The following is a 7,594-nucleotide window of genomic DNA, read 5'->3' on the forward strand; positions in this document are numbered from 1 at the left end:
CACGCTCAATCACTCAGCACACTCAATCACTCAGCATTGTACGGTACCTGCTGCACCGCGCAGTTCGATCCCATCATGAATCAACAGTAACTGTGCTCACTGTTGGTGTGCAGACTCCGGAGGGGCGGAGCCTGCCCATGCGCTAACATAACCTGTTGGGGTGTGCAACTCGATCCCATCATGAATCAATAGTGCCTGCTGCGACGTGCAGCCCGATCCCATCATGAATCAATAGTGCCTGCTGCGACGTGAAACCCGATCCCATCGCGAATCAATAATACCTGATGCGGCATGGAACCTGATCCCATAAATATCACTCACAATCTGGCCCTCTGGCCCCAACTCAGTCTTCAATCTCTCAAGTCTCCTGGGCTCTCAAATCTCATGTCCAACAACCCAAATAATGATACAACATGATGTGACAACAAATGCTGAGATACGATATGTAAATGAATGAATATGACTGAGTATGTAAATGCAATTTAAGCAAAAAACTCAACAATAGAAAGGACCTTAGTGGGTCCCAACAAAATAAGCATGGATCACAACTCAATTAATCTAGCACGTTGAAATTTCATGGATAGAAACAAGATAGGTAAACTACACAATACCACAGAATCAACTGAGTCATAATTCACACGGTGCATGCCCGCACGCACGTTACCTAGCGTGTGCGTCACCTCAACACCAAAAATATAAAACGTATATTCAGGGTTCATATTCTCAGCACTAAGTTTAGAAGTGTTACTTACCTAGAATAAGACAAATCCGACATAGATCAAGCCAAATGATACCCCAAAAATGCCACCCCACGTGTACCAACCTCCGAATGGCTCAAAAACTAGCCAAAAACAACTCAAGAACATCAAACAACGCCAAAGGAAACAAATCCAATCGGTAAAGGTCGAATCTTTAATCAAAAGCCCTAAAGTCAACCAAAAAGTCAGACCCGAGCCCTCACCTCGGAACCCGACAAAACTCACAAAATCCGATAACACATTCAATCACGGTCCAATCATACTAGTTTCACTCAAATTCGGCTCTGAATCGACGTTCAAAACTTAAAAATTCACTCTATGAAACTTTAGACAAAAATCCCTAATATTCCTCTTGAAATCCTCAATCAAATGCAAAAAACGAAGATAGATTTATCAAAATAAAATCAAAACCGAGTAGAGAAAACTTACCCTAAACTGTATGGTGAAAATCGCTTCAAACATCATCTCAATCCGAGCTCAATAGCTCCAAATATGCAAAATGGCCAAAACCTCCGAAATATAGTACTTTATAATCACTGGACTAATCAATGAATTGCGATCGCGGAAATACCTTCGCGATCGCGAAGAAGAAAAAGCACTGCCCCATAAATACTATATGCGATCGTGGAACGAACATCGCGATCGCGAAGCACAAAATCTACTACCATCAAGAAAAGCTCTACGCGTTCGCAACACTAGCAATGGGAATGCGAAGCACACATGCGCCCAACTTTCGCGAACGCGGAGGACAACTCACCAACTCCCAGCTCTCCATCTCTGCTCTACGCGATCGCGATGCCCATCATGCGAACGGGAATAGTAACCCACACAGCCCTACACGAACACACCTATCAAATCGTGACTGCGATAAAGAAAATGCCGAGTTCCAGATTTCATCTACACGATCGCATACCCATCTTCGCGATCGCGAAGGACAATCGATGCGTCAGAAACCAACATCAACCAGCAATGAAGACTTGAGAAATAATGGTCCGAAATCGATCTGAATCACGCCCGAGCCCCTTGGGACCCTGTCCGAACATTCCAACAAGTCCCATGACATAACACGAACTTACTGGAGGTCTCAAATCATGCATAACCACATCAAAATCACTAATCGTGCCTTAAATCAAACTTAATTAACTTTTGAACTTTCAACTTCCAAAACTCATGCCGAATCATATCAAATCAACTTGGAATAAACTTAAGTTTTGCGCACAAGTCCCAAATGAGATAACGAAGCTATTCCAATTCCCAAAACCACAATCCGAATCTGATATCATCAAAGTCAACTCTTGGTCAAACTTATGAACATTCCAAACCTTCAAATTTCCAACTTTCGCTAATTAGTGTCGAAACCTTCTAAAAATATCCAAATACAAATCCTGGCATACGTCCAAGTCCAAAATCACCATCCAGACCTAAGAAAATCATCAATACTTTGATCTGGCGTCACATACTCAAACGTCAAAACCGACGATTCACACAAGTCATAATACATCATATGATGCTGCTCAAGACTTCAAATAGCTGAACGAAATGCAAATACTCAAAAACGACCGGCTGGGTCGTTACATTCTCCCCCACTTAAACATACGTTCATCCTCGAACCTGCTAAGAGTCATTCCAAAGCCATCAAATCGTCGTGTAACCTTACCATGCATATACCCGGGGGTGATCCCACGTCACCTTAATCTATATAAGCCCGACGACACAACCTAACTGAAGATCCTTAATTCAACCTTAGCCCATAAACCTTGGAACCCAATTCCCAACATCCGGAATTCCTTACAAGACCCAAATCTCGTATCTACACGCTGTACAAGCCATAACCAAAGCCCAAGATGCCACTACATAATGTACCATATAACTCAGATGCTCACAACAATAACTTATTACCACAGTAGCTTCCCAAAATCAAGCGCGACACCGGTAACAAACCACATATCAACTAAAACCATGCTCCAACCCTTCATACACTGCCAATGGTAAGTGAAACATGCAGAAACTCATAACCACTCATCAGATCAACAAGTCATGGAGCCCTCTCGCCTAACCAGAACCATAGCCCCAAATTCTATGTTGATCTCCAATATTACTCTTCCAAATACACTATAATCAATGTCGATAGCAATCACTTCAGGCCCAAAGACTTCATCTCATCAAATACAAGCTACTCTATTGACATGCCACACCAATACTACCTAGATCCACAAACTGTGCATTTCGTGCACCAATACACAATAATTCAAATGCACTCAAAATGTAAAATGACTCAAATGAGAGAACCATCCCGCAAGCTCAACAAGTACCACCACAACGCAATTCTAGGAACCCATCACACACAGTAGGACCAAAACACACGATTCTATTACAAAGGATCATATCCCATCATAACCCCGCTGCAATACGCGACCCATCCAAACACCGATCCATATGAAACACCTCGAGCCCCAATGCTCAAAATCAACAACCACAAGCAGTTCGACATCAAATACATGAAGTGCATAACCATAACCATGGTGAAGCAAATAATACAATATACCACCGCCTAGAGAGTACATAACCAAGGCGCAATTAACCATTCAACACCCCAATAACCATCTTGCAAAAATTCCGCTTCAAGGCCCGAACAAAACCATATCATGTATGCATATAACCAACAAATTACAATCCCTCATAGCATAGAAGTGTTACACATAGGACATATGAGAACACGAACAAGCTCAACTCTGACCGAATGACAAACCATTCAACAATAACGATGCCATGTCAACAAATTCGACTCGGTGTAGAATACACATCCTTATTAGTCCTACCAATGGGACCCCAAATCAACTCTAGCCATCCCCAAATGAATAAATAGCCCTTCAAAATTCCGCAATGATCTAACCATAACATATAACACCATCTAGCTCACTTTGGCCACACCTTCACACTACGCAACCCCGAAATAATCTGCTTCTGAGAACTCCCAATCTCCAAGTCCATAAAACACACGAATCACTATCGCTGAGACTAACTCCACCACTCGAATGACTAACACATCTCTCATACGAAATCATCATCACGAGAAAAGCTTCTATAATTCTTCTATGCCACATAGCAAAAATCTAAACATCAGTAGTCTATCAACTAGGCGAGTAACGCAATACCAATGAAGCATCCGTAAGTCAAAACACAGTGCCCCTTTTTGAAATGTGCACCCTTCTCAAACAATACCATGTAGTTATAGCCTCCAGCGAAACATCGAAAACTGTCCATGTTGTCTAAAGAATTCCTTCCCTTCCCTTCCAAAATTGAATTGTGACCTTGTACCTACAAATCTTAATCCCACGGGAAGCACTGTACCTATTATGCCATCATATGAAAAGTATGAGAATCTCATAAAAACCTCTGAGTCACCAGCAGAATACATACCCGATTAGTCAAAAATCTTCTATTTGATCCCATCTGGGAGAAAATCATAACATGCAACATACTCCTAACGCCGGTAGGAAATATTCATCTCAAACCGTGGTAGAAACCCTCGAGAACCCTTCGAAACCCATTTGCACATAACCAAGCCATTGAAACTGAACCTCTCTAACTCAACCAAGCCACGTAGGTCGCCAAACCCAAAAGTATTGCCACCAAAACACTTGTAAAGCCTCACTACATTATAAGCACCCAAAGAACCAATCATATCCATTATCGTGCTGATCCAACCTGCTACCAAGCTGTCCTATTTCTCCGAGCTCCTTCCAAATTACCCTCAAGTTGAACTTCTCCTTTCCAGAACACCACGATCCTTACCCAAAGCTCACCACAAGAGATTTTAGCATAAAACCACACCGTCCTAAGGCCCATAAGTCGTTATATTTCCTCTTAAGCACCCCAAAAGTACCACAACCGAGATACCTACTCTGAAAAAGAGCCTCTGTAAATTTAAAGTTATCCTTTCACCTTTATGATACTAAAATGTAGAATCCATCGTGCTATAGAAATACTGCAAGTCCCGATACCATCCAATGTAAATCTCAGATTCTAGCTATATAGAAATCTTGAAAATTCCCAATTGCTACATATAACTCTTGAATCCATTAGAACCTTCTCGAGAATCATCAACTATGCTCAAATATCAATTGCACCGCCCAAATGGGCCGAACGACCTGTGCTCCATTAGCACAGCGCACCCAAAGAAGTGATCCACACCTCTATGCAACCGAGCAAATTCCTACTCCATGCGCACTACATTCTTCACGAATAACAACTCAATCATTCCATGATTCCCATATGCCCATAAAGTGTAATACATCATGCATCTAGAAATTTCCTTACTTAAGTCATCCTCAAAACCAATATCTGCAAGTCATAACCGATCCAGAAGTATGCCTTAGACCGAAACCAATACAACACATAACCGTGCAATCAACTCGTCGATAGCAGACTCCCCCAATTGGCCCAAATCCATAGATCAAAACACTCGATAACTTACAATGTCCATACTCTATTACTACCATAATATCGCAATGAGATTCAACTAAATCCTTCATAAGCTCATGTAACACAAACTATATAATACCTTAAATCATCTGCTAAGCTCGCATTCATCATCGGGACGGTCATGCCAACTTTCTTAACCAATCCAAACTCAAATCGCAACACCTATACCCACTGGTAGAAAAGAAAGCCTCCACACAACATAATAAGGATCACACATCCTTAGATTACCCCTCAGGTGATAACCCACATGCTTAGCCTCAAACTAACATCTCTCTATAGCCTTTCACAACCACAACTACTACGCAATCACTTAATTATTTCTGAGTTTGAACTCATCAACAAGACATGAGAATCTAGTTCGTTTCACAATAAAATAACATGAAAGATCCTTCAACACACTCATAACTCGAGACTGTACGTCAAATCAAGACAGAAATCAAGCACCTAATAGTCCTTTTACATCTCAAGCAAACTGTCCTCGTCACATTCCAACCATCTGAACACATCCCACAGTCACATCACACTCGTCATATAGCCATCTAACCACTCATCGAGCCACCAATTCCACTCATAGGGACACTACCAGATATATAAGTTCAAAAGCACATGCTCACACAACCAAAATCACCGTGCTCAAGCTACAGTCAAAAAACGGCCTCAAGTCTTCTAGACTGGATCAACATTAGCACACAAAAAACATATCTCGCACCACATCAATGGAATCACAAGTTGTCGGTGCACAACTGATATGGAGTGCCCATATACGCATATGAGTGAATGGAAGGAATTCAAATAGATACGCTTCAAGCCGAATCAATGTCGCACGATAAGGAAAGAAAGATGAAAAGTTTATCCTAAATGCCCCATAGCCTCTCGAAGATAGGTATGGACATCATCATACCGATCCGTAAGACTCTACTAGATATTTGCTCATGACTCGTATAACCTATGAACCTAGAGCTTTAATACCAACTTGTCACGACCCAAAATCCAACTAGTCGTGATGGCACCTAACCCAACGCGCTAGGTAAACAAATTTAACAAAAGTCCAATACCAATGAGATTTACTAAGAGAAATAAAGCTAATATAACTAAACTTTTATACGAAGAATTCCCAAGGACTGGTAGTACAAATCATGAGCTTCTAGGATTTAGAGCTTACAAGCCGGTTTGAAATAAACATATCTTCAGTTTGAAATATAGATGAACAGATTCAAAATTCTAGAGCTACCAAGGACAAGAGGTAGCAATGACTGAAACGTAGGAACATCTTCAATGCCATCTCCCACCATACACAGCAACATCAACATCCAAAATCTGCACGCAAGGTGCAGAAGTGTAGTATAAGTACAACCGACCCCATGTACTCAATAAGTAACAAACCTAACCTTAGGTTAAAATTAGTGATGATATGGGACAAAGGTCAGAGTCAACACCAATAGCCAACAACAGCTCATAACAATATAATAAAAGTGGTACAAGAAATAACTCAGATATTTGATGCTCAGCTAGTTTACAGTTACAGAAAATAGTTATGTTTTTCAAGTATAAAAGTAAAACCCAAATCCTTCACCGAAATCACCAAAATATGAGTAAGTTAGAAACCTTTGATTTTTCCCAAAAACTTTCAACAACAGATAAGATTCAATCTTAGATAGCATGAGAAAAGTACATCTCTATGCCTACATGTCAATGAGCATGTGATGTCATAAAGTTCACAAAACCGTGTAACATGAGGAAATGCACCTCTATGCCTATATGACAAGTATGCATGTCAGATGCAATGTGTCACAATAATGAACTTATGCACTCACACTCTCAGAGTACTAAATATCACAATCTCACACTCCCACTCATCACGCTCAATCACTCAGTCACTCAGCACCGTACGGTACCTGCTGCACCGCGCACTCCGATCCCATTATGAATCAATAGTAACTGCACTCACTATGGGTGTGCAGACTTTGGAGGAGCGAAGCCTGCCAAAGCGCTAATATAACCTGCTACGGCGTGTAACGCAATCCCTTCATGAATCAATAGTCCCTACGGCGGCGTGCAACCCGATCACATCATAAATCAATAATACTTGGTGCGACGTGCAACCTGATCCCATCATGAATCAATCATAGCTGTTGTGACATGCAACCCGATCCCATCATGAATTAATAATACATGTTGCGGCATGCAGCCCGATCCCATCAATATCACTCACAATCCGGCCTGAGGCCCCAACTCATTCTTCAATTTCTCTAGTCTCTAGGGCTCACAAATCTCATGTCCAACAACCCAAATAATGATACAACATGATTTGACAACAAATAATAGCAGAGACTGAGATATGATATGTACAT

Source organism: Nicotiana tabacum, chromosome 23, assembly GCF_000715075.1.
Source record: "Nicotiana tabacum cultivar K326 chromosome 23, ASM71507v2, whole genome shotgun sequence".
Taxonomy (NCBI): domain Eukaryota; kingdom Viridiplantae; phylum Streptophyta; class Magnoliopsida; order Solanales; family Solanaceae; genus Nicotiana; species Nicotiana tabacum.